The sequence below is a fragment of the Passer montanus genome, unplaced genomic scaffold (genome assembly GCF_014805655.1).
Source record: "Passer montanus isolate IOZ18808 unplaced genomic scaffold, ASM1480565v1 scaffold109, whole genome shotgun sequence".
In the NCBI taxonomy this organism is placed as follows: domain Eukaryota; kingdom Metazoa; phylum Chordata; class Aves; order Passeriformes; family Passeridae; genus Passer; species Passer montanus.
The window spans coordinates 2,924,427-2,951,376 of NW_024357502.1; the positions used below are offsets into that span (position 1 = coordinate 2,924,427).

Here is a 26,950-nt window from a genome sequence, read left to right on the forward strand (position 1 = left end):
GAGAGGCACACATGGCAGAACAACCTGAGCTCCCACATCTCCTTCCTTACACCCTCCAATGACTCAGCAACGTGGGGCCAAGCACATCCACATTTCTCCAAGGAGGACAAAACCCAGCTTTAATTAAAAGCCAAAGCGCTGGTTAATGGCCCATCGAGCAGCCAAGGAAGGGAGTGTCACAGGTCAGCCAGCTCCAGCGTGGCAGGGCTGTGATTACAGTTGGGCTGTGAAAGGTAAACCTCACCAAGCCACGTCCCTAATTAATCCCCATTAGAGCAAATTAAATACATGGGGCCAACCTCGTACCCAGAGAGTTCCTCAGGAGATCTCACAGGGATTAATAAAGCATGCAATTGTCTTCTCATAGGTAGAGAAACTGAGGCAGGGAGGAGGAGGGAAGCCAGGAGGTGACACCAGGGATTCCATTTAAAGCAATGCCATGGGTTGAAAGCTGCAGATTTTTGCTTCCCTGCTGCTTTGCCACATAGATTGGAACATGTGCTCCTTCTTGGGGTTTTACTTATTAAAAGGAGCTGCTTGTCCTTTTTCAAAAAAATTATTATTATTTATTTATAATAAATAATATTTATCAGTGCATAAAGGGGCCATGCATCCTCACACCTAAATACAGCCCACATGCTGGGTGGAGCAGTGGCTTCTGCCTCTGCTGTTGTAAATAAACTCCTGTTTTTAGAGGGATTTACTTTATGTTTTCAAGACAAACAACTTTCTCCACAGGGGTTCAAAGCAAACTCAGACTGAATCTCCTCAGCCATTAACTGGATGGAGCTGGTGGTCTGGGCATCCCACCGGCCAGGCTGGCAAAGCCAACCCATCTCCAGGAAACACTGAGCTTCAAACACCCAGCAGAGCCAGACACAGGCAGCCCTGAAATCACGAATCTCAGGGAAAAGTGAATGCTAAGCCGTGGCCAAACTCCAAGCTGGAATATTTTATCGATGGGAAAGGTTTCAAGCGGGCGTGAACGGCGTCTCGAGTTTCAAAGGCGTTTCGCAACGTGTTTCAGACAGGTTTAACCAAAAGCGTTATTAACTGGTTGAAAGTTAAACTGGGAGCAGCTGACAAGACCTTTCTGAAACAGCCCAAGCTGTGTTGCAAAGCAGGGTATTCTTCCATGGAATGATTCTACAAGAGGAAGGTTATTTAATGGCTGTGACCAACGGGATAATATTTAAAAGAAAAAGATTCTTCCAGGTGTTAAGAAGCAGCAGCCAGAGACGCCCTCGTTTAACTTGCAGGCAAAAAATCCCCCTCGTGGACCCCAAAAGCAAAGTGAAGCCCTGACCTCAAGCAGCTGGAAGGAATTTCCTTCAGCTCTGTCTCTGGAGCTGGTCCAGCACCAGGATCTGCAGCGTGGCGATGGGAAAATCACAGGCAGCTGCAGAGCCAGCCCCAAACCAGCACCACCGTCACCCCAGAGATGCCACACAGCTGCATCATGGAGCAGGGAAAAACTCAGTGCTGCTCCAGCCAGGGGTGATGGCCTTTGCTGTCCAAAACCAAGGAACAACATGAGGTGAAAACAAAACCTCTTGGCATGATGCAATTTCAAAGAGCTACAGTGCTACCATGGGGATGCCACATCCAGTGCCAGCTCCGAGCATCCAACCTGGCCCAGATCCTTCACTCCACAAACCTGGCAGGAAATGGAGGAGCGTGAGGGATGGTGCAAGGCTTGGCAGGGTTATTGATTAGGGAAGAGGGAACATCCCAACAGGTCCCTCACACCACAGGCACAGCTGTACCAGGATCCAGCAAAGCTTGGCTGCGGTGATGCGGCACCATCACAGCAACAGAAAGAACTTCTGGGTGTCAAACAGTACAAAAACCCATTTGTTTCACCCATTTTGGCTGCCTGCAGGCTTGGGGTGCTGGTGGGTTTTTGTTGTGTGCCTGGACATCCAAGGAACCAAACTGACCTCCAAGCACAAAGGGCTTCGGACCTTTGATCCCTCCTCCCCGAGAGCGGATCCCATGCTTTTTTTGAACTGGAATCAGGAAATTTCCTGGCTGTGTTCCCCAGCTGGCTGACACCAAACACAAAACCTTAACCCTCTCCATTGCCTCTGGGCAGGGGACACAGAAAGTGATGTGACAACACAACAAAGCAATTGGAAAAAAATAGGAAAGTCTAAGGAAAGCAACATCCGGCAGCACGACTGAACTGCTGCAATTTCCAGCAAGTCCTTCTGATTCCAGGCAGTTGAAGAAACAATTAATCCCAGAACTGTAAAACTGAAGAGAACCTTTAAGTGGAAAAATATTTTTGCTACCACTGGCAGAGAAACGTGCAGAAATGGGTCAGCTGCAGCTCCCATCACCCACTGTAAAGTCAAGTTCTTTCTCCCAGCGCCGCTGGAAAAGCAAACCAGAGGTTTGCTCAGGGCTGATTTTGCAAGTTCCAGGAATGGCAAAAATAAATAGAAAAAAAAATAAAATCAATAGCACGATTTAATACAGTCTGGAGGAGGGAGAAGCAGAGTTTGGAGGAAAGCCCTGTTTGAGCTCCCATCAGGAAGGAGAGCTGAGAATCACTTCCCAGGAGGGTTTGAAACAGAGCTGGCAGCGCCTCTCTCGGAAAGGCTCACACGAGCTGCCCAAGGACAGCTCAATTCACTGCCTGGAGATGAAATAACACTTGAGGAATTTTTCCCCTTTGGCCTTGGGGATTTGTAATTATTTTCCCCCCCTTTTCCTGGCATGCAGTTCCAACGTCATAACCTGGTGAGCTCACTCTTCCTCTCAAAAGTGTGGTGGGAAAGGATGTGCTGCTGCCTCCTCCTGCCCCCAGCCCTCTTTGTACTCCTGAGGTGAAAAGAGGAGGCAGGAGCCATCCCTAATGGTGGTGGGACACACATTATTAAATTTGGGTGTATTTTAGCCCAAAAAGAGCAATGAGAGCACAGGCAAGTGGGAATAATCTCCCATCTTCATTTGTGGTAGCTTTTTCTCATTCACAATGCTCCCCAATAAAGACATTCCTTGGGGAACACAAATTGGAAACTACCTGAGAAACACTCAGCCTACACAGCTGAAGGGTCAGAGAAGAGGAATTGGTGTTAAACACTCCAGGGAATCTGAAATTTCCTGGGTGATGACACAGAGCTGTGGGAAGCAATGGGGACTCCCAAAATATCACATCTGGAAGAAAAAAAAAACAACATCCCACTTTGATCAAGTCATCTTCAGGCTGAACCAAAACCAATCACTTCCCGTGGAGCCAAAGACCAACTTGCCCTCTCCACTCTAATACTGAGAAGCAGATGGATTAAACAACTCCCTAAAACCCTTTTCCCCCCATTTCCTAAGCTCCTTTAATGAAGGAAGAAAATAATGATCAGTGCAACACACAGGGATCAATAACCCTACAAAGCCCTGCTGGAGATGAGCACCCTGAACCAGTGATGGGATCACAGCTGCCAGCAGCATCCTATAAAGGCAGTTGGAGGAGCCAATCACAATTTGGGAACAGGAAGGCAGAATGATCTCCTTGACACTAAATAAGGTTGCTAGGTTATGGATTTTTGTGAGGGGGGGCATAATCTGAAAGGGGATCCAGATGGCTGTAAAGCCTTGTGGTAGAAAAGCAGCATGAGGCCAGAGAGGGAAGAATTCCTCTTTATGCTGCTGTTGTCTGCTCCTGGATCCTGCGTTTCAGTTCTTGGGAATGCACTCTGTGGACCCTTTTAATTGCACCATTTATATTTGAGATAAAAATTAAGAAGAAGAGATAGGTGGATGGAGAAGAGTGAAAAAGCTGGTGACTGGATACTGGGGAAAAAAGTCCCTAAACAAATCCCACGGAGCAGCTATTCCCCCAGGACCCCTTTGATCCAGCCAGGTTTGTATTTTACAACCCTGACAACCTGAAAAAGGCTTCAGGAAAATCCAGACAATCCCAAACCCTGCTGAGAATTCACACCAATGCCACGTCACTGCTGTTTCCAATTTTTCCTAATACTTTCAAAAAATGAGCTGCACAGACAGTTCACCCTTTCCTGGTTTTGACCCAAGTACTGGGATTTAGGGGAGCATTTTTTTTTATCATTCCTTCTCCCTTGCTAAAATAGACTGGAATGGTTTTGCAACACTTTATAGAGTCCAGCAAAAAAACCTCCTGGGAGTCATATGGAAACAGGACAAAAACTGCTTCACCTCTATGGGACTAGCACAATAAAGATGGCTGCAAGGATGGAAAACCCCTCAAAATTTAGGTGGGAAATGGAAAATGGAACTTTTCCACAGCCAGACTTGCACAACCAAGTGAGGTGCTTGGAGAGAAACATTCACCAACCAAGAGATTCCTCTCCTCCTCTGTCAGAGTCTCAGCACCAAGGGTGATGCCATGGGATGTCATCCTTTTTCCCTATTCTTCTGGAATTGTGGCCTGACCTTAGTGAGGTGCAGCAAATGAAGGGATCTTAGTGAAGCACTGGCACAGGTTGTTTAGAGAGGATGTGGATTCCCCATTCCTGGAAATGTTCAAGGCAAAGTTAGAGCAACCGGGTCTAGTGGAAAGTGATCCTGCTCATGGCAGGGTGGTGGAATGAGATGGCCTTGAAGGGCCACTCCAACGTAAACCTTTCCATGATTCTGTCATTCTAAAATCCAGGTATACCCATGCCCCAGGGGTCTGTAACCAGGAGGTGATGGACAACCAAGTGTAAATTTTCAACAGCACCTGCCCACAACCCCTTCTTTGCCCAGGGATGCTGCTTCTTACAGGGGCTCCTCATATATTGAGCCCTAAGTAAGCAAAATCCCAATTTACACTGTGCTCCTGATGCACAACTTGTTAAAAAAAAAAAAGCAAGCAAACCAAACACCTTTTGTGAGTTACTTAAAATTTACATTTTTCTTGCAAGTGACTGAACAAAACCTGCTAAATATTTTCCGAATGCTTCAAGGCTACAAAGCCAAAAACCACCAGTGGGAATTTCAGGCGTGTAACAGTTTACTGTCGGATCTCCACGAATCCCCGGGTGCTGAATCGCCTACTAGAAGGGAAAATATATGAGTGGCACTAAGGAGGTGGCTTAGCAACGAGCAGGCTGGCAGCTTTGAGTGGCTTTTTAAAGGTCAAGAGAGAACACAATGTCTGGAGCCCTCATGTTCCTTTTTTTTACTACAATTTAATGATATTTCTGGCCAGCCCGGTTGTTAAATCGCCACCTCGCACCAGCCAGCCACACATCTGTTAAACCCAGGCTTTAAATTAAGATTTTTCCCTCCTAAATACCCCCTTTCAACCCATTCTCACCTTCACCAGCATGGAGAGGGGGGGGAAGCTTTATCGGGATGAAACACAAGGAGAGGTCCCACCACGGAGGGGATTTCTGGGAGGTGCTGCTGAGCAGCATCATTGAAATTCGGCGGGAGAAGCCAGTTTTCCTCGGCTCTGCGGGGGCTGCCATGTTAAATCACATTTGGATTCACAGTACAAGGCTGCTAAAATACCACCGCGGCGCCTATTGGCACATTTCAATGAAAACGCCGTGGCCTCATTAGTAGAGTGGAAATTATGAGCTTGTCTTTGTATATATTTAAAAGCTCTCCTCTGAAACTCTACTGGGTTGGGGCCAGGAATTCCTGGCTCTGAGCTCCTACCACTCGGCAGTTCGGGATCGCTTTGCTCACACAGGTCAAGCGACCACGCAGCCATCGACCCGGGAGAAAAGGCATTTAAAAACTGCCCTGAGGGGAGAGGCAACAGGGTTTGAACTAAACCCTCCTCCCTGTCAGCTCCCTGTGAGCTGGTTAGGGAGCAAGTCCTAATGAAAGTGCAGGTTGTAATTAAGAGGACGCAGGAATGTGGGTGTGTGGAGTTTCATCCTGCTCCCAACAGTTGGGGTGAGAGCATCCCGTCGGCTCAGAAGTGCCGTTCCACTCTGGGGATGGACCACAGAAACCCAAATTCTTTGAAATGAGGGGCAAACTCGTGAAATAACGCTTTTTTTGGGGGATCTGATCCTCTCAAATGGGAATTTGCAAGTCTCTGTGAAGGAAAACTTTGGGCTCAGCTCCCTACTTACCTGCACGGGCGCCGCAACGCAGCCAAGCCACGCAAACCCAACGTATCTGCTTGGACAGCTACCGTGGTTTGGCACCAGGGATGCTGGAAGAAAAGAGAAAAATACCCTAAAAATTGCACAAAAATCCAGAAGGAGCAAGGGAGAGGATGAAGACATGGTTTTTAAATGCTTGGATTCGCAGAGGCTCCCAGAAATTGCTTCAGCTCTTGGTAACAGCACAGAAATCCCCATTTAAAACGCGGCGATGACGTTACGTGGCATAGAAAGAATGGGGGGGAAGCTTGGCTAATCCTCACAATTTTATAAGCATCTGAGACACTAATCCCTTGATCTCATTGAAAGGGATTAGAATTACTCCCTTGCCAGGAAATTTAAGAAGTTTTCTACCAGATGTAAACAAAAGCACGGAGCAGCCCGCAGAGATGGCTGCCACACAGCGAGTCCTCACAGAGAAATCTGCATCTGGGATGGTTTTGGGGTGGAAAAGGGGGATTTCCAGCCCAGTGCTGCAGAGGGTTGTCTGGAATGATGTGGGTATCCAAGACAAGCCTGATCAGTTCATCCACAGTAGGCTCAAGATAAGATCCCATCCTGGGCAAGCAACCTGCCAGGGCTTCACAACTCATCTCTGATGGGCTCCAACTCTTAGGGAAATGGATGCTTCAGCTAAAAAAGAAATCCATCCCTATCACCTGACTTGTTCTGCATTGGCTTAGGAAAACATCATTTTAATAATAAGAAAAAAGAGAAAAATCTCTGAGCAACAAAACCCAAGTTGTGCCCAGCTACACAGTAGCCTTCATCCACACAGCTCTGTGGTAAGGACCTGGGTTAATAAGGAAAATATAACATGGCACCCTCATGGAAACAGATTGGGATCTGCTCCTGCCCTCACAATGAGTGATTCATAATATGGAAGAATAAATTATTTGATTTAGAAGATGAAACAGGCAGTGTGGGGTTTGATCTCAAGCAGTTTGCTACTAAGTTGGATGTGCCAGCTTAGAACATCAATTAGCTGAGATAAATCAAACCTAAAAGAAGCAGAAATGATTCAAGGGATCCTTTGGAGAGGAAAAGCAGAAAGGATTCAGGGGATCCTTTGGAGAGGAAAAGTAACTTTGTTAGAAAACAGAAGTTTTCTAAGAAAGAAACGAAACTTTTGTCAGTGCTTACTTCTTTCCTCTTTTAAATTCCATCAAAAAAAAAAACCTAAAGAGGCGCAAGTTCCGACCTCGGTATAAACAAGGCCCCAATTTCATCAGCTTGTCTTAAAACCCCTCCTTTTGGAGGTGCCTGAAAGGATGGCAGCAGAATCCCTCTTCTCCAGCCCATTTTTCTGCAGGACATATAATTTTTAGTCTTTAGGCACAAATTTTCTCTTGGCTTTGGAAGAACACCACCATCCCCACTGCAGTCCCATCTCCCAACTCCCTGCAACACTCCTGCTCCCAGCTTTAGCACAGAAGGCTGGAATAAACCACCTGATGCCAGGCTTGTCTGCAGCTTCATCCCTCTCCCCTGGCTGCAACACATCCCAGACCTTTCCCACCACCTCCTCGACCTGCTCTCCTGCTGCATGGGGAAGGTGCTTCAGGAGGAGGAGGACACAAGGAGGAAGCCCCAAGAACGGTCAGAATCACACACAGCTCAGCATCCCTCAGGCAAAGCCATACTTGAGAAAATGATCAATTTTTCCTGCTTTTACTCCCAAAGTGCCGCCCCCAAACAACACTTAACAAAACAGTGAGGGTCTTTTGGTGTGAATGCCAAGCAAGACTGGGGTGCAGGGCTCAGCTGACAGACACCAAACCCACACGAGCACCACCAGACAGGCTCCAGCCAGCTCGTCCCAGTTTATTCAGCCCTCAAACCACCCAACATCACACAGTCCCATCCCACTTCAGATGGCCACCACCGACACAGCCTCCAAAAACCTTATCTTTTATCTCACACGCCACGAGAGCAAAACACCGGGTCTCATCCAACACTTCTCAACCAAAAAGCTAAAGAAAAACCCCAACCCCGCAGCTTCGTTTGAACAGAGCCAGGAAACTGCCTCGGGGGAAGCCCAGCCTGGCAACGGGTTTTTACAGGGAACAATAGGAAAATGGGAGTCGTTAAAGCACCGAGGAAATATTTGCCTGCTCGGGACAAAGCTCTGCGTGGAGAGAAGTTTAACTCGATCCCTACAACCCGAGAGCCCCGGTCAGCGGGAGGCACGATCCACTTGGGTGGATTTGTTGTGGTTGAAGCTGCTGGGTGGGAGATTCTGATCCCTCCAACCCAGTTCTAATGAGTAATTTGGCTTCACCCACTTTCTTACCTGGCGGGCTGCTCCTCCTGGATTTCAATGGACCAATAGGAAAGTTGAAATGCCCTGGTTTCACGCCTGGGAAACTGCACGGTCACGGAGCTCTTGTGTTTTTCCCAAAATACTCCCATAAACCAAGAAGTTGGGAAACCCACTCCTACTGCACGGGCTGGGAGAGGCTGGAAGCAGGAGGGCAGCTGCTCCTGCTCAGCACTTTCAGTTTCTCTCTCCACGCACTCTCCTGGCACAACTTCCTCTAAAGCGCTTTGCGAGTGAAAAGCTGCATTAGTGGTGGGATTAATCCTCTGAGGGGATAATAAAATCACAGAATCATGGAATCGTTTAGGTTGGAAAAGCCCTGTAAGGCCAACCCCACACTGCCAAGGCCGTCGCTAACCCATGTCCCCAAGTGCCACGCTTTTAAATCCCTCCAGGGACGGTGACTTCAGCCCCTGCCACGAAAAAGTGGAGTCAAAGGCCATGCCAAAGTCCAGAAAGACACACCCACGGCCTCTCCTTCACCTGCCAAAACAGGTGACCTTGTCACAGAAGGAGATCCGGTTGATCAGGCAGGACCTGCATGTCACAAACCCACACTGGCTGCTCCAGATCCTGACTGCCCTGTTGGTGCTGCGTGAAGGCACTTGGGTGATCTGCTCCTGTCACTTGACTGACAGCCCTGTAGTTCCCAAAATCCTCCTTCCTGCTCTTCACAAGAAGCTGTGTGTCACATCTGCTCACTTCCAGTCAGCTGGGACCTCCCAGTTAGCCAGGGCTGCTGGTAAATCATGGAAAGTTACCCCCATCCATTGCAGCAATCCATTTGTTTGAGTCATCCCACATGACTCTCTGCTGGCAACCGTGTCACAGCTTTCCTGATGCACAGTGCCTTCTAGATCCTTCTCCTGCTGGTGACCACGCTGTGGGTGTTGGTGCAGTTGCACTTCAGTTGGGTTATCAATCCCACCACCTTTCTGGAGAAGTCCCAGTTCCTGTGTGACCATTCTCAGGGGCTTTCATGGTTTCCAACACATCAATAACCCTTGTGGCTGTGCTGCCACATGGATCTCCATCCCCTGCCTCCATGGAGACAGCACACTGAAGGACCTGGCTAGCATGCTGTCCCTCAAACATTGGATAGGCCTCCCATGCAAAGATCCTTTTCCCCCTTGAAGGCAGGAGAGCCCAAGTTCTTCAGCAGTCTTGGTGTCCTGCAAACTCACCCAAAATCAAAACTAAACAAAATAAGCCTGGAGAAGTCATTCCTTCTTGCTCCTCACACTCACAGTCCCGAAGATGAAGCAGAAAAAGCAGGACATCCCTGCCTAGGCTTCTCACCACCCTGCCCTCGCTGCTCCTCCTGTTTCTCAACATCTCTGCTTTTTCCACAGCCTTATCCAGCTCAGCTCCAGCACTGGAGCAATGTGAGACCTCACAGACTTTGGCTACACAGAGCCAGCTGCTTCCAGCTAATTTGGTCCACGAGCTCCTGCTGCCCATCCTCTCATTGGCATTAGGGCAGGGCTCGTCTCCTGTGGCCATCCCTTCAGCACTGCAACCGTCCGTGAGCAGGACACAGGAGCCCTCCACACGCGGCTGGAACCCTTCAGGACTGTTTTTTGCTCTTTGATGGAATTTAAACATGCCAGACAAGTAGAAAAACTACGCATTCCCTGTGTTACTGCTCCAGAGGGAACAGCATCCAAAAATGACGCAGCTCCATCTCCAGCGGGGACTGCTGCATCCCGGGATGGAGGAACAGGCCCTGCTCCAGCCCACTGTCAATGTCAAGGCTTTCCATCCCTCAGGTCAGGAAGCAAACCACCACTGCCCATGGCTGCAGTAAAAACACGTGGGTTTGCATCCGTTTTCCATGGGATCGCTGGCATTCCTCAGCGCAGCGAGCGGCACCGCCGGGCTCAGGCGATGACTGGGCTCGCTCGCAGTTAAGCCGGGCTCAGGCGATGACCGGGCTCGCTCGCAGTTAAGCCGGGCTCGGGCGATGACTGGGCTCGCTCGCAGTTAAGCCGGGCTCAGGCGATGACTGGGCTCGCTCGCAGTTAAGCCCCGTATCACATCATCACTGATGCCGCTTTAGAGCCCTGTCAGCGGCTCGGGGTGGGGACACGGGCACACCACGACGGCCACTCCCAGTGTGAGTCTGAGCGGTTCCAGGGCAACAGTGACAGGGGAGGGAATGGCTGTGACGGCCGATCTTATCTTGTGTCAACAACACTCAGCTTTAAGGGGAATGATTGCAGGAATACAAACAAACAAACCCAGCTCACTGCTGAGACCGGGGGAGCTTCAACCCCCAAAAAATACCCTGCAGGCTTCCACACCAACGATCCAAATTGGCTGAGGACCAACAGAAGGATCTACGTGCCCTGCCACGGCCTCAAGGATGGACTTGTTTGGGTTTGCTGTGCAGCAGGAGGTTGGCAAGGTGGAGGACCATGGCTCAACCCTGTCATCCCAAGGCAGAAGACTCCAGGTGCAGGTGGTGGTAACAGGAAACAAGCACCAGCTGTGCCTCTCTCCACCTCTTCCACATCCAAGTGTTGTTTTATGGCTGTGAGTGACAATCACTCACAACACATCTTCTGCCACACAGCCCAAGCGGAGGTGACAGGAGGTCACTGGGAGGGGTGACCCAAAGGGGAACACCTGGAGAGATGGTCCAGAAGCACAAAAGCCCTCCTTGCAAAGCCAGGCGTCCTCCTGTAATCCCACACATCATTTAGTCCAGGAAGCAGCTGGAAGTTGGCTCTTCTTGGGTACAACTTCCAGGCCTGGTTCAGATCCATAATCCTGAGCAGCTCTGCTGCTTCCTTGCCAGGGAATCCTCCTCCTCCTCGTCCACCCCATCACCTGCCTCTCCCCTAGGACAGGGCCAGGACCACTCTCCAGCCAAGAACAGTGGCAGCAACCAGCAGCCATCACCTTATTTCCCATGTGGCACACAGGGTTCCTCATCTGAAGGTCCAACAGATCCCCCAACATTCACAGCACGCTGACCCCAAGGTGTCCTTCACAGCTGGTCCATCACAGTCATCTCCAATCACACCTGGAGGCGACTGGATCTGAGCCTGGGATGCACAAGCAGCAATTTCCAGCAGAGCTGACCCACCTCCACATCTTGTTCTCCCCAAATCTGCGACAGCCTTTGACCAAACAGCAGTGCCAGCAACCCAACAGCAGACCTGGAGTGTCCCAGCTTTGGTGAACGGGGACAAAATCAGCAAACCTGAGCTGAGCAGTGGTGGAACGGAGGTTGTGGAGGGGATTTCCTCCGGCAGCAAGGCTGGGAGATGTGGGAAATCACCACCACACACACCTCCAGCAGCTCCACCACCCGCTCAGGATCAGGACCACCATCTGCCAGCACAGCCCCATGACTTGGTAATGGGATCACATTGTTGCTCCTGTCTGCTTCTGCCACACAGGGCTGGAAGCATTTCTTTTCCCTTTTAAAATATGTTTTAAGTACCTCAATTAGTGCATTTTGGGCTCCTTCCACATTGCCCCCAAGCAGTTCTTCTGTCAGGGGCTCTATCCTTCCACTGCCAATTATTAGTGGGGCACAGGGTTGTTATTTTTCCAGGCCAGGGGCCAAATTTGTATTTAATTTTTGCTCCAGATGGCACAGCACTCCAGATGCATCAGCTGGAGCATTGAACCTGTATGAATAAAGTAATAGAGCAAACAACATGATTTACTCAGGGGCTGTTTGACACGCTTAAGGTGCTTTGTGTACATCTGTTGTGCAAAAAAAAAATAGCATTCAAATGAATTCAGATGATGGTTTCGCTGTTAAACCCAACACCTGAGGGAAATGAAACAGCAGTAGGAATCTTAAAAATAATGATGACAATAATAGTAGAACTTATATTTTGCTTTCTGTAAGGTCAAGAATATATTTTTTTAAAAAGGCTGATTTCAGCCATCACTGCTGAGCACTGGGTTTTGCTCACCTTCCTCTGTCCCCAAAGCTGCTGCTGGCAGCAGCTTGAAAACCAGGGTCAGAGTTCTCCCAGGAGAAGGGCTGGTGATCCCAGATTTCAGCGTGGTGCCGAGAGCTTATGGCTCTGCTCACCCGAGGAGATGTGAGGAGGACACCAGAGGACAACCACGAGATGTTCCAGTTATGCTTCTGGCAAATTCACCCCGTTCCCAGAAAGCTGCTGCATCCCTCCGGCACAGCCTGCAGCCGGGATGTGCTCCCTGCAAACTAAAGCACCCAAAATAACTCAGAATAGGGAAAGGAAAAAAAAAAAAGACATTGAGTAGTCGGGTGTATCTGTCTGGGCACATGAATAGCCGCCGTGTAAAAACCAGCTGAGCCCGCAAACGCTTGGAAACAAAGGGACTGGGGGGGGAGGCGTCTTTTTGTGCTTGGCTTTGCTCCCTTCAGAGCATCCTTGGGCTGTGAGAGCCCGTCCTGGCGGCACCCGAAACAAAGGAAAGCCGGGAGCTGTAGGCAGGAGCCAGCTGGGGAAAACCGGGACGAGGAGGAGGAGGAGGAACCCGCATCGCCCTCCCCGGCAGCTGCGGAGCCGGGCTCGCGTGTTGCCGAACACGTTATCCATGGCAGGAAACTCGAGATCAAAGGCGAGAAGCGTGCCAGAGCAAGATGTCATCCAAAGCCTCCTGCCAAAGGTGTGCACGGGAGGGGGGAAGCAGCCCCCGGACACACACGCTGGCACATCCGACGGAGCCGGGGTGACCGAGACCCACGCGTGCTCTCCTCCGTGCACCCCGGCCGAAGACAAAGGCAGGCTGAAGCGAGCAAACGAAATAACCCAGAACCCCGAACCGCAGGAGGTGCATTTTTACCCGTGGGCTTGCAGTCCCCAGGGTGCCACGCAGGTCCCCTGCCAAAGCAGGGAGGGCACGGCAGGAACAGCAGCCCAGTGTAACTCCAAAAAAGCAGCTTTTCCCATTTCTGGGTGGCTATTTTTTTTTCCTTTTTCTTTTAAAGCAGAAGAAACCCGCAGCGTCCTGTCTCAGCCCCAGGAAAGCAAGGGGACGTGTCAGATTCCAAGCCAGCGGGAGCAGAGGTGACCTGGGGACCCTGAGCCGAGCGTGGGGTGGGACCCCCAGGAGCTGCCCCTCATCAGGCAGGATGGGGACATGTCCCCTGTCCCTTTGTGCCGCCCCAGCCCGCTCCTCCATCCATCCCTCCGGGGTGATGCAGTCCCAGCCCATGGCTCCAGCTTCGGGCTGTCCCCTGTGCCCCCACAAGCGGGACCCCATGGCAGCCCTACAGTGCACAGAGCACAGCCCAGAGCCCCCGAGAGTGCCCCCTTTGCGGTCTGCAGGGACGTGGGGGCTGCTCCGTTGCCCTGTGGAGGTCCCTGTCCCAGAGGGGACTGTGGAACAGAGACACGGGGACCCTGTCCCCCATGGGTGCCCCTGTCCCCTATGGGTGCCCCTGTCCCCCATGGGTGCCCCCGTCCCCCATGGGTGCCCCTGCCCCACGGGGGGGATGGAGGGGGAGCCCTGTCCCACAGAACAAGACACAGGGAGAGGGTCCTGGCCCACAGAGGGCTGGAAAACAGACCCTGCCCCACAGAACAAGGCACAGAGAGAAGGTCTTGTCCAAAGAGCGGATAGAGGAGGGACCCTGCCCCACAGAACAAGGCAGAGTGAGGGTACAGCCCAAAGAGGAGATGGACGAGGGACCCTGCCCCACAGAACAAGGCACAGGGAGAGGTCCCACAGGTGATGCAGTCCCAGCCCATGGCTCCAGCTTCGGGCTGTCCCCTGTGCCCCCACAAGCGGGACCCCATGGCAGCCCTACAGTGCACAGAGCACAGCCCAGAGCCCCCGAGAGTGCCCCCTTTGCGGTCTGCAGGGACGTGGGGGCTGCTCCGTTCCCAGAGGGAGGTCCCTGTCCCAGAGGGGACTGTGGAGCAGAGACACGGGGACCCTGTCCCCCATGGGTGCCCCTGTCCCCCATGGGTGCCCCTGTCCCCCATGGGTGTCCCTGCCCCACGGTGGGGATGGAGGGGGAGCCCTGTCCCACAGAACAAGACACAGGGAGAGGGTCCTGGCCCACAGAGGGCTGGAAAACAGACCCTGCCCCACAGAACAAGGCACAGAGAGAAGGTCTTGTCCAAAGAGCGGATAGAGGAGGCACCCTGCCCACAGAACAAGGCAGAGTGAGGGTACAGCCCAAAGAGGAGATGGACGAGGGACCCTGCCCCACAGAACAAGGCAGAGTGAGGGTACAGCCCAAAGAGGAGATGGACGAGGGACCCTGCCCCACAGAACAAGGCACAGGGAGAGGTCCCACAGCACAGAAGCGCTGCAAGAGGGTCCCTTCCCTACAGAACAAGGCACACAGAGAGGGTCCTGCCCAGAGCGGAGCTGCAAGAGGGACCCTGCCCCACACAGGGGTGCACAGGGAGGGACCCCAGGCACACAGAGGGGATGGAGAGGGGTCCCTTCCCCACAGAACAAGGCACAGGGAGGGGTCCCACCCCACACGGGGGTCCCCGGGGGGGGTCCCCGCCCCCCACCCGGGCGCTCGGGGGGGTTCCGGTCCTCCGGCCCCCCAGGGGGCTCCCGCCCCCCGCACTCACCCGCCGCCGCGCTGTCCCGCCGGGGCTCGCGCCGCCCGCACCGCCCGGCCCGGGCAGGACCCGGATGGAGCCGCCCCGCGCCGCCCGGAGTGACAAGGAAAGCGGGTGGCAGGGAACGACGGGAAAGGGATGGGACAGGAGAAGGGATCTGACAGAGGTGATGGGGGGGTGACAGATGAGGGGGTGGCAGCGAAAGGAGGTGACACGGCGATGGGATGGGACATACAGAGGTGACGGAGGCTCGACAGCGGGCAGGGAGTGACTGGAGCCATAAGGAGACAGTGGGGATCTGCAGGGACACTGGCACTGGAGACGGGGATGGTGTAGTGAGGACTTAAAGTGACAGGGTGGCAGGGCTGTTGTGGGGGCATAAGGAGACAGTGGGGACCTGCAGGGACACTGGCACTGGAGACGGGGATGGTGTAGTGAGGACTTAAAGTGACAGGGTGGCAGGGCTGTTGCCTGATGCTGGGGACAGGGTGGCACTGCGGAAAGGGGACGGTGTGTGGGGGGCTGTGTGGGGACAGGAGATGACTTTGGGGACTTGAAGTGGCAGTGGGGACAGGACGGGGTGGCAGCGAGTGCAATGGGGACATGGCCTGGCAGGAGGGATGGGGTGAAGGTGGTGACAGGGCTTGGTGGCAGTGGGGACAAGGTGGCAGGAGGGGTGACACAGAGGGGACAGCAGGTGACACCAGGGGCGGTGTGCGGGTGGGCACTGTCCCACTCTGCTCATCACTGCCTGCACCCCTCCAGCTGTCCCCGCCCCTGTCCCTTTGCGTGGACACGACATCACTTGTGGGGGAAATGACATCACCCTGGAGCTGGGATGTCACCCAGGGTCACCCTGCTCCGGGGATGTTCCAGATGTGCAAGGAAAGCTGATCCTCTTTTCCCCTTCCTTCCCTCTCCAGGCTGCGCGGAGGGACCGGACACGGCGGTGCCGGTGCTGTGACAGCAGGGACACTGGGATGAGCATCCCGGTGCTGTGACAGCAGGGACACTGGGATGAGCATCCCGGGTGCTGGGACAGGATGGACACAGGGATGAGCATCCCGCATTCTGTGACAGCAGGGACACTGGGATGAGCATCTCGCATTCTGTGACAGCAGGGACCCTGGGATGAGCATCCCGCATTCTGTGACAGCAGGGACCCTGGGATGAGCATCCCGCATTCTGTGACAGCAGGGACCCTGGGATGAGCATCCCGCATTCTGTGACAGCAGGGACCCTGGGATGAGCATCCCGCATTCTGTGACAGCAGGGACCCTGGGATGAGCATCCCGCATTCTGTGACAGCAGGGACCCTGGGATGAGCATCCCGCATTCTGTGACAGCAGGGACCCTGGGATGAGCATCCCGCATTCTGTGACAGCAGGGACCCTGGGATGAGCATCCCGCATTCTGTGACAGCAGGGACCCTGGGATGAGCATCCCGCATTCTGTGACAGCAGGGACACTGGGATGAGCATCCCGCATTCTGTGACAGGATGGACACTGGGATGAGCATCCCGGTGCTGGGACAGGATGGACACTGGGATGCGCATCCCGGGCTCCCGGCGCTGCCCTCGGCATTCCCGGGCGCTGGGGCAGGAGCCGATCCGCTGGATGCTTTCACTGGGCGAAGCCTTACTGCCGCTGTGGGAATCCCCGCTCGGCACGGGAAGGATGCGCCTGGGCACGCCGGAGCTGCGAGTCCTGAGCATCCCGGGTGCTGTGGCAGGATGGACACAGGGATGAGCATCCCAGTGCTGTGACAGCAGGGACACTGGGATGAGCATCCCGGTGCTGTGGCAGGATGGACACAGGGATGCGCATCCCGGGCTCCCGGCGCTGCCCTCGGCATCCCGGGCGCTGGGGCAGGAGCCGATCCGCGGGATGCTTTCACTGGGTGAAGCCTTGCTGCCGCTGTGGGAATCCCCGCTCGGCACGGGAAGGATGCGCCTGGGCACGCCGGAGCTGCGAGTCCTGGTGTCGGGAAGAGCCTGCGGAGCCCCGCGGGGAGCCGCTGCCGGCAGCTGCCGGGACGGGACGGATTTGGGAAGCAAATGCTCTCGGAAAATCGAGTTCTGCCGTTCCTCCCACGCGGGCCGGCCCTGGGCACCGCGGAGCTGCAGCTGCAGGGGAGGGAGTGCTGCGAGCCTGTCCTTGGCACCGAGTCATGGAATTGTTTGGGTGGGAAGGGACCTTAAAGCTCATCTTGTTCCACCCTACAGCCATGTCAGGGACACCTTCCACTAGATCAAGTTGTTCCCAGCCTGGCCTTGGACTCTTCCAGGGATCCAGGGCAGCCACAGCTTCTCTGGGTAATTTGTGCCAGGGCCTCCCCACCCTCACAGGGAAGAATTTCTTCCTAATATCGATCTAACCCTGCCCTCTGTCATTGTGAAACCATTCCACTTTTTCCTGATGAGAAAAGTTCTGGCTCTTGTCCCATGTCCCTCTCCAGCTCTCCTGGAGCCCCTTTAGGCTCTGAGCTCTCCCTGGAGCCTTCTCTTGTCCAGGTGAGCACCCCCAGCTCTCCCAGCCCGGCTCCAGAGGGGCTCCAGCCCTGGAGCAGCTCTGTGGCCTCCTCTGGACTGGCTCCAGCAGCTCCAGGTCCTTTTGATGTTGGGGATCCCAGGGCTGGAGCAGCTCTGCAGGTGGGGTCTCACCTGAGCAGGGTCAGGGACACCTTCCACTAGATCAAGTTGTTCCCAACCTGGCCTTGGACTCTTCCAGGGATCCAGGGCAGCCACAGCTTCTCTGGGTAATTTGTGCCAGGGCCTCCCCACCCTCACAGGGAAGAATTTCTTCCTAATATCGATCTAACCCTGCCCTCTGTCATTGTGAAACCATTCCACTTTTTCCTGATGAGAAAAGTTCTGGCTCTTGTCCCATGTCCCTCTCCAGCTCTCCTGGAGCCCCTTTAGGCTCTGAGCTCTCCCTGGAGCCTTCTCTTGTCCAGGTGAGCACCCCCAGCTCTCCCAGCCCAGCTCCAGAGGGGCTCCAGCCCTGGAGCAGCTCTGTGGCCTCCTCTGGACTGGCTCCAGCAGCTCCAGGTCCTTTTGATGTTGGGGATCCCAGGGCTGGAGCAGCTCTGCAGGTGGGGTCTCACCTGAGCAGGGTAGAGGAGCAAAATCCCACCCCTTCCCCTGCTGCCCACGCTGGGGGATCGGACCAGGGCCTTCTGTGCTGCCAGCACACAAGGCCAGCCTCTTTCCCTGGATGAGAGAAAATAAAAACCACCCAAAAATGGCCCCTCAGCCCTCTGGACATGGGCAAGGCAGGGTGTCTGCTGTGATTCCAGTGCTGGCACAGGGCTCCTGGACATTGCCTTGTGTCCAGGGTCTACTGCCAGTTACAGAGAGCAGCTCCCATGGTGCAGCACCCTCCCTGCCTCAGTTTCCCTTTGCTGCCTGCATGGGCACACAGCCAAGGGAGTCCCCCTCAGTGGAAGGCGAAGGCTGGATGGGCAGAGTCCTTCCTGCCTGAGTGTTGGCAGAGAGAGGATGTGGGGTGAGAGCACCCAAATTCAGCAAATTGGGGGTGTGGGGATGCAGCTGATTCCCTCCCTGGCCATGGAGGGAAGCACACTGCTCACTTTCTCTCTGCTCCACACATGTTCTTGTTAACAACACCTTGTATGTATGAGAAAATCCTGTTTTTCCTACTGGATGAGTGAAGGCACTCGGGATCCAGCCCGGCTGCATGCCTGGACCTTACGGAGATGGGGTGATAAGGGAGGGTGGGTCTGTCCCATGGGAAGGTGGAAGATGTCTCCTTTCTCCTCTCATTCCTCTCTGGCAGTGCTGGACTACGAATGCCACAGCAGATCTGTCGTCACCCCAATTCAAATGGGGTGGCAAGTGCAGGGATGGCACTGAAGTGTCCCTGGAAAGCAGGTTGAGGCTGGAGTGGTGGCAGCAGCCCTGTCACTGCTGTCACCCCAATTCCAATAGGAATGGCATTGAAGTGTCCCTGGAAAGCAGGCGGAGGCTGGAGTGGTGGCAGCAGCCCTGTCACTGCCTCCCACAGCCTGTCAGGATCTCCTGCTCCTCTGAAAGTTTCTTCTCTGAAAGGATGGTCAAGCCCTGAGAGGTGCCCAGGGCAGCGGTGGAATCCCATCCCTGGAAGGATTTAAAAGCTGTATGGATGTGGCACTTGGGGACATGGGTCAGTGGTGGGATTGGCAGTGATGGGGGAACAGCTGTACTTGATGATTTTAGAGGGCTTTTCTGACCTTAATAATTCCATGATTCTCTGATCTACTCCCACACATTTTCCTCTGTGGTGAAGAGGACCTTCAGCATCACCAGCCTGGCCAAGCCCATCACAGAGGTTGGGAGACCTGGTGGGCAGAGGAAGGGTTGGGTTCCTGCAGGTCATCCCTTTCCTTGGTCCCATAGCACTGCCAGCTCCTGGACAGTCCCTAACTGGAAAAATATCCACCTCACTTTTCTCTTTTCTCCCTCTTCTGTTTTTTCCCTTCTTCATCCCTCCTGCCTGCTCGCTCTCCCCATTCCCTGCCTCCCCTTCTCCCCTCCTTTCCCTCGAGGTCTCTGGGGTGGCCGTGCCAGCTGATCCAAGATCCCTGTCCCCTCTCAGCCAAGGACACTTGCTGGTTAATGGTTGGGCTGGATGACCTTAGGGTGCTTTCCCGACCTTAATGATTTTATGATTCTATAAATATCACAGAATTTATGATTCTATAAATATCAGCGTGTGCCCATCCCATCTGTGCCCCTGACCTGTGGGGAGCCTCCCTCGCTGTGGTGGCGTTGCTCAGCAGGTACTGTCAGTTCTGTGCCCTGCTCAGGGTGCAGCCCTGCATTCTCACCCCTTTTCTCCACCCCTTCCACGCTGCTTCTACCCCTGGCCAGCCCAATGCAGAGCAGGGTGGAGCAGCACTGACTCTTCCTCTTCCTCTTCCTCATAACAGCAATTACCCGGGAGCTTTGATTCATTAACGACTTTGTGAGTCAAGCAATGCTTTGGCAGGGCATGCCCGGGGCTGACCCACCTCCCACCTCCCTCCTTGGCCTTTGCATGCCCCGCTGAGCAGGTGGAGCAGGTGTTGCTCCTGGGTGGCAAGCAAAATCCTGCTGCTCTTCCTCTTCCTCCTCATCACGCTCCGAGGGACTTGGCTGCAGCACAGGATCCTGCCAACCCTAATAGGAAAGGGGAATTCAGGTAGTCACTGATTGCATCCAAGCTGGGAAGTAAATTGGAGTGGAGCCTGCTTGCAGGTACTTGGAGATGAAATAGCACAACCTGCATCCATGTAGGTCCATCCTCTTCCTCCTGCTCCTGCCCCAAAAATGGGCCAGGGGAAAATGACCAACCTGGACATCACCAGGCAATGCTGAAAGTGTCATTTAGGGACTCAGAGCCACAGGCTGGGACTAATCCTGCTGGGAATGTCCTGTCACCCTGATTTTTAAAGATTTTCTAAGCCTTCTGATGTTTACATTCTTGTAACAAACTTTCTCACACACTTTATGTAAATAACTTATTGTTTTGCATTGTTTTCTGGAGGAAGAGAAATTTGATGGACTGTTGGTTTGTCCAGAGGCATTGGAGAGGTGACACTTTCACCCTCCAATCCACTGTCACTTTTGGAAATCTGTAAATGTTGGACTCAGAAATTAAAAAGTCCTGTTTTACCTTGGAAAGAGCAGCATGTCTGCATTGTGTTATTTCGTGTCCTATAGCAACAATGTCCCTGGAAGTTTGGGGTGTTTGGCACAGCCTGGAGCTGGGCTCAGCACTGTCAGTGTGGAGATGAGGATTTTCCTACCAATGAGGTCAGGAAAACTTTTCGAGTGCCTTTTTCTGGAGCAGGGAGCATTTGCTGGAGGATGCAGGTGGTTCCTGAGAGGCGAGGAAGCAGTCGGGAATTCCCGTCAGGCAGCCAGACCCTCCCTCATCCCATTAACGCCACTCTGGGCTCTGCCTGCACCCTCCTGCTCTGGGAAAAAGACCCTCATGGAGGCTGAGTGCCCTTGTCCTGGTAGGAGCCAGCACTGGCACAAGGATGGGCTTGCAGGGAAGAGCAGAGTGGCAGATGGAAAACGGGGCTCAGGTGGGAGCAGCCGCAGCCATGGGAAAACTGCAGAGGGTAGAGGGCAGGATTGCTCTCACCCTCAGTGATGTGTGGAGTGTGGAGGAATGATAAAGGAGGGGTGTCTTAAAATATCTATTAATGGCAGATGAGGAAGTTTCCTAATGGGAAGTCAAACCAGTTTGCTGGAGACACCGTGTCCGTGGGCTGTGTGGTGACTGGTGCACGGGAATGGGATGTCCCACTGCATCCATGCTGCCAAAGCCATGTCCCTGGGGGGGATGGTGCACTAGAATGTCACTTGGAATGTCATTAGAATGTCACTTCAGGGACCAAACTGGAGCCAAGAGCTGAGGGAGGGTAACCAGATTTCCCCTTATCCCTTAGGAGTGCACCAACACCTCATCCCACCCGTCAGAGACACAGGCAGGGAGTGAAACCACCTGGGCCCTTGAGTTCAACAAAATCCACCAGAAATGGACAATATGGACAAGGAACATGCCTGCACAGTGGCATGGGAGCTTCTCCTGGCTCAGAGCCACGGCCCAACTCTGCTGGTATCCATCCCCTGGCTGGGACTGGGGGGAGCAGCTCCTCAGGAATGCGAGGCGAGGGCCAAGCCAGGGAATGCTTTCCACATTAGATTCTCTCAGTTTCCGGCAATTTGCTGCTTCGGGACTTCCTAAGCCAGAGGTTGTATCCGTATCTCTCTGCTTTGCAGCACTTGATGGGCTTGTGGAGAGGGGGTGATCCCATGTGTGGTGTTTCCTTGGGAAAAAAAAGAGTTCAAAAGGATGAGCAAGCATGGGAAGAGGCACTTTCGGGGCAGCTGCGGTGCACCCCAGGGTTGATTCATGCTTTAAATATAATAAATGATGTGGCTAGAGCGACGTAAAGCCCCCCTGCTCCTCCTCTCTGCCCAGTGTAACGTGGAGGGCTGAGCAGAATTCAGCCCCGGGGCCAGAGGGTTTCCACATGAGGCTGCAATACAAAACATCTGGAGAACATCAGCCATAAAGAGACAGGAATGCTCCAAACTGGGAAGGGGTCCAAGCTGTCCCTCGCAGGCTCAGACAGTCACACACACACACTCACTGTCTCGTCCCAGAGCTCTGCCAGCCCTTGGTTGGGATTTTGCTAGGAACGTCCTGTCCAGGAGCACTTGGAGTTTGCAGGTGGGATCCATCCCAGGCACATTTCAGGGGTGTGCAGGAGCTGGAGCTGACAGCTCCAGTGCTCTGCCACTGGCATCCTCCCAAGACTCAGCAGTTTCAGGGATTTTACTCCCCTCTGGGCAGCTGTGTTGGGAATACAAGGCAATTCCCACCTCACCATGAGCAGCCACTTCCCTCTAACACACGGATTTAGTTGTAGGGTGCAGTGGTGGTCAAAAAATTTGGGTTTGAGGGTAATTTTCTTTTTTGGATTTTTTTTCCCCCCCAGAAATAGGGTCTAGGAAACAAAGCAGGAGGCGGGGAGCAAGAGAGTCCAGACCAACTTTATTGAACAGTGTCCCTTTCTCAGACTTCTTCCACAGATTGCTTTTGTTTGGGACCACACTTGACAAGCCAGGACTGATTTAAGATTAGGCTGGGAAAAGCCTTGAAGGAGTATTCACAGAGCTCCTGGATAAGGCCAGGGACAGCTTTTAAATGGGGAAAATTTCCCAGCAGGTGAAAATTGGAGGAAATAGATGTTCTTTAAAGTCCCTTCTATGCCAAACCATTTCATGATTCCCTGAATCTGTAATTTGGGAGGATTGAGAGGGGAGCTCATGGGATGGACGACATCAAAGTTCTCTGGGTATAAAGGGCCACCATCCAGGAAATGAGATGACCAGAGATCTGATGGCTGAATGCTTTTGGGGCTGAGGACATTGAATCTGGGCCCCACCACACCCTCCTGCCTCATGGGAAGAGTGGGTCCTGCATGATGGCAAACTATGAGCAAAGAACTTCTATCTGAGATAAATAGATAATAATGCAAAAACAACCTCATAAAAAATAAATCCTCTGCCAGAAATCTCATCTCCAGCCCTGTTCTCTTGGCTACCACTTGCCACAATCCAGAGGGGCTGACTAAACTCTCTTGCACATCTGAAAATCCATGGAAGTGGATGTCAAATGCCTCTGCTTTGAGAAGAGCAGGCACTGAGGCAACTCTCCTGAAGTTGTCTTTAACTCGGGAGAGAGGAAAGTCCCCACCCTTTGCACTGAATGTGGATTTACCTCCTGCAAGTACAGGCAGAGCCTCGACTCCTGATAGCATCTCAGGGGATGTAAACACAGGGAGCTGGCCAAGCCTTCCCGTGCAGCCGGACCAGCCTGGTTGGGAGAGCAGGGAGAAGGAAATGCTGAATGCATCAGCACTCACTCAAAAGGTGGGTGGCTTCTCTAAGCCTTCCTCCAAAGGTTTGTTGGGGTTTTTTTTGGCCAAGGTCGTGGCCTTTCATGGAGCTCTCATGCCTTGTGGTTACACAAACTCACTGAGTCAGTGGATCCTGCCCATGGGTCACTTCTAGGAGTTTATTTCTCTTCCTCTGTGTCCTTACTGAGCCACCAAACACCTGGAAAACACTCTGGTGTGCTGGCAGCAGGATGATGAGATGCTCACCCCGACAATCTGGGTCTGTCTTTATCCCCCAAATGAGGTTTTGCAGCTCCCCACACCACGACCCCCCTCTGGCACCCAGGTGAGGTGAGAAGGCATTTCCCCTGTGCAGACAACAGCTGTGGTGCTCCTGCAAAGCTGCCCTGGGAGCCATGGAGAGCAGCAGGTGGTTTTTTGGGAAGTTGGCATGGGTGCCACTCAGATATTTTTGAGGCTGAGCAGGTGGGAAGCAGCGCTGGGTTTGCAACATGAGCCTGGGCAGAGTAAGGCAGATGTCACCCCTGTGCTGTGGGAAGGGATCCCGAGGCTGTAATGGGAGAAGGCTGGATCCTTACTGGACTTAAAGCAGGTAGAGGAGGCAGTGAGTGAGGAGGGAAGGGTGGGATCCTCTGCTGGAGCTGTAATCAACAGAGTTGTACAAAAAGAGAGTGGATGGGGAGGTTGGTGTCTGAGATGAGCTGGGCAATAAAGTGAGGGAAGAGGCAAGATCCCACCTGCACCCCAAAATCCTCCAGTGCTTGCAGAGGAACAATGGCAGGGAGCCCTCTGGCCCAGCTGCATCCCTGTGCCTCAGTTTCCCCAGGTGTAACATGGATCACAACCCTTGAGGGGGTTTCCTTGCTCTTGAGTGGGCTTGGGGCTCCACAAACAGGATGATGCTTGTGGTGTTTTCTCCATTTTGCTATGAAATCCTCCTCAAACATCTCTCCACCAGGAGAAATCCCAGCCCAGAAGCACCTTCCCAAAATGGAAGCTGTGCTAGGAAAGGGTTTCACCTCTCCTCCCACCCTGACAGGAGAGCAGCACGTGGCAGGTCTCATAGGGCAGGTGTGGCATCAGCTCTCTCCCTGTAAATCCTCTCTGTGTTTACTCTCTGGATAAAGGGAGACTGGAACAACCAGGGCTCAGCAACTGGAGCCATTCCTTGGCACAGGGAAAGCCACACAGCTCCTCACATGTCCACACCCGTGGTGTCCCTGCCTGTCACAGGCTAACTGGGGAGGTGGTGCTCCACCACATCTCCTCTTCCTGGCCAGTGCTTGGAGCAGTCCAGATAAGCTGCTGCCTTTGTGAGACTTGATCCTGCCCCAGGGGTTTCTTCCTGGGCCTCATCACATCCTGGAAGTGAACTAATCCTCTTTTGATAGCTGGGGAAACTGAGGCACAGCCCACTGGGGTGACCTGTTCTCCCTGGGGCCACCTGCCTTTGCCATGTTGTCCTTGTCAGGGCACTGAGTGATGCTTTTTCCCATTGCCCTTGGGAACAGAGGGGGAGAGATCAGCAGTTCCCATGGGAATTATGTGGGACACCATCACATGGAGGGGAGAGAGCAGGAAACTCTGGAAAACATTGCAGCTCCCCAAAATCTGGATAACTCAAGGTCAGAGCCTTGGCTTGAGCTGAAGAGGATTATTGCCTCTGCAGAGCAGACCTGCACTCCACATAAGGTTGTCCCAAGGCCTTGACTCAGAAAACTTGGGATGTGTCCTCAGAATTTTGGGGCTGCTGTTGGTCAGTGGCGCTGGGTGACCTCACTCAGTTGTTGGCCAAAGCCCACCCTGAACCTGGTGCAGAAGATGCTCCTCGCCAGCTGCCCCAGGCAGAGCCAGGAGAGCTCATTACGCCCTTCCAGCCAGCAGCTTTTCCATGTGGCAGCAGGAATTTCTGAGCTGAGCATCCATGGAGTTATTTATGATCTACAGAGAAGGCTGGAGCAGGGAGGAAGCTCCTGACCCCATTCATGTACCCCATGCCTTGTTTTGTGCACGGGTGAGGAGCACTCAGCCTGGGCTGTGCTTCATCTTCCTCTGGCTGGATGCCTTTCCCATAAAAGTGGGGCACACTGCATCCAGCTGGCAAGCTGGCAGGGACCTTTGACTCAGCCAGACTTGGCTCCAGCTCTGAGGCTTCAGCCCAGTCCCTCGTGAAAACCTACCCTTGGTGCTGCAGGAATTTGCTGGATGGACCTCAGGTCTTGCAGTGCCTTTTTATAACTCTGTTTGGGTGGGGAAAGCAGAGCCACCACGTGGAAATTCCTGCTGGAGAGAAAAGGGGTCTGGATGCTCCTCTGGATGGGAGGGTGGCATCAAGATGGGCACCCCTCTGAAGGCACCACAGGGTGGGTGTTTCCGCTCCCACCTTCCTGTGGGAGGAACAACCTCTTCTCCAGGACCATCCATCCCACCTGTGCCTGTGCCAGGATGGAGGCATGGCAGCGAGGAGGGAGCAGGGAGCTGGAATTTGGTGGATCTATTTCCATCCCTGCCCTTGATGCGGCGCGGAGCCCTGGTGTTACACAACTGCTTGGAATCAAACCACTGACGTCAGAGACTTTAATTAGCAGCAAAAAAAGCATTTCAGGGATGCTGTGGAAGGATTCTGTGTCAGCAGGTTCCCCTCCCAAGGATTGGATACATCTTGGGAGAGGAGAGGTGTCACCCAGCTTTCCAACCCCCCCAAAGCAGCCAATGGTTCATGAAGATGGTCCCCAACATGTGTGGAGCACTCAAGGAGCTTTATCCCATTTCCCCCCAGCCTCTGAGGTTTGTCTTGGTGTTTATTTTGTGGATAACACCACACTGGGGAGCAGGGTGGAGGGTGAGCCCACAGGACCCTGCAGAGGCTGAGGTCACATCCCGGGACAGGCTGGACACCTGCAGAGAGGATCTGGGATCCCTGCAAGACCAGGCCTGGAGACAACGTTCCATTTTGGGCTCCTCAGTCCAAGAGAGCCCTTGGTGTGCTGGGGCCAGCCCAGCAGATCCCAGGCAGGGTGGGATGCACCTGGAATCTTTGTGGGAGGGAATGGCAAAGCCACAGGTGACCTGTGAGAAGATGTCACCATCACTGCCAGTATTCACTCTGAGACACGAGCAAATCCAGTCTATTTGCACCCTGAGACTGATTTGCATATTAAGATAATGAATTCTTCCTGATGGCCTGGTTGCTTTGCTCAAAGCCATGAAGAAATGGAGATTTTCTTCTCTGCTCGGAGCAGAACACTGGCCCCACTGGGCAGAATTCAGCCCCAGGGAAGCAGGGAGGTGGATTCCCAGTGGATTGTTGAGGATCTTGGGCACCCAGGAACGAGGCAGCCTCATGTCTCACCACACTCACATCCATGATCTTATTTTGATACAGCTGATGATGTTTTATTCCCCAATGAGCTCTAGTTCAAAGCTCATCTCATTCTGCAGCTCAGCTTGGCTGTTATGCTTCCTCAGGAGAGAAATATTCCTTCAAGCCGTGGCTCAGACAGGATATTTTTGGCATAATTGGACTTCTGCTTGGCATTCATTATTTCCAGATATTTGCCTTGAAAAATCCCCTTGAAAGTGTCCT

General features: G+C 53.3%; 1 protein-coding gene across 3 annotated transcripts in view; it reads right to left on the reverse strand.

Annotated features, from left to right (window-relative positions):
* RNF24 (ring finger protein 24) overlaps positions 1-15,024 on the reverse strand; it is a 29,919-nt gene extending 14,895 nt beyond the window's left edge. The window contains exons 1-2 of one of the 3 annotated variants that reach the window (XM_039724558.1): positions 14,955-15,023; positions 6,054-6,136 (exon numbers count right to left, since the gene is read on the reverse strand). The gene's annotated coding sequence lies outside the window, so the exon portion shown is untranslated. Of the gene's footprint in view, positions 1-6,053; positions 6,137-8,379; positions 9,681-14,954 lie in introns of those variants that run through there. The other 2 variants (XM_039724530.1, XM_039724541.1) reach the window with 2 other exon arrangements.
* Between the last annotated feature and the right edge of the window lie 11,926 nt (positions 15,025-26,950).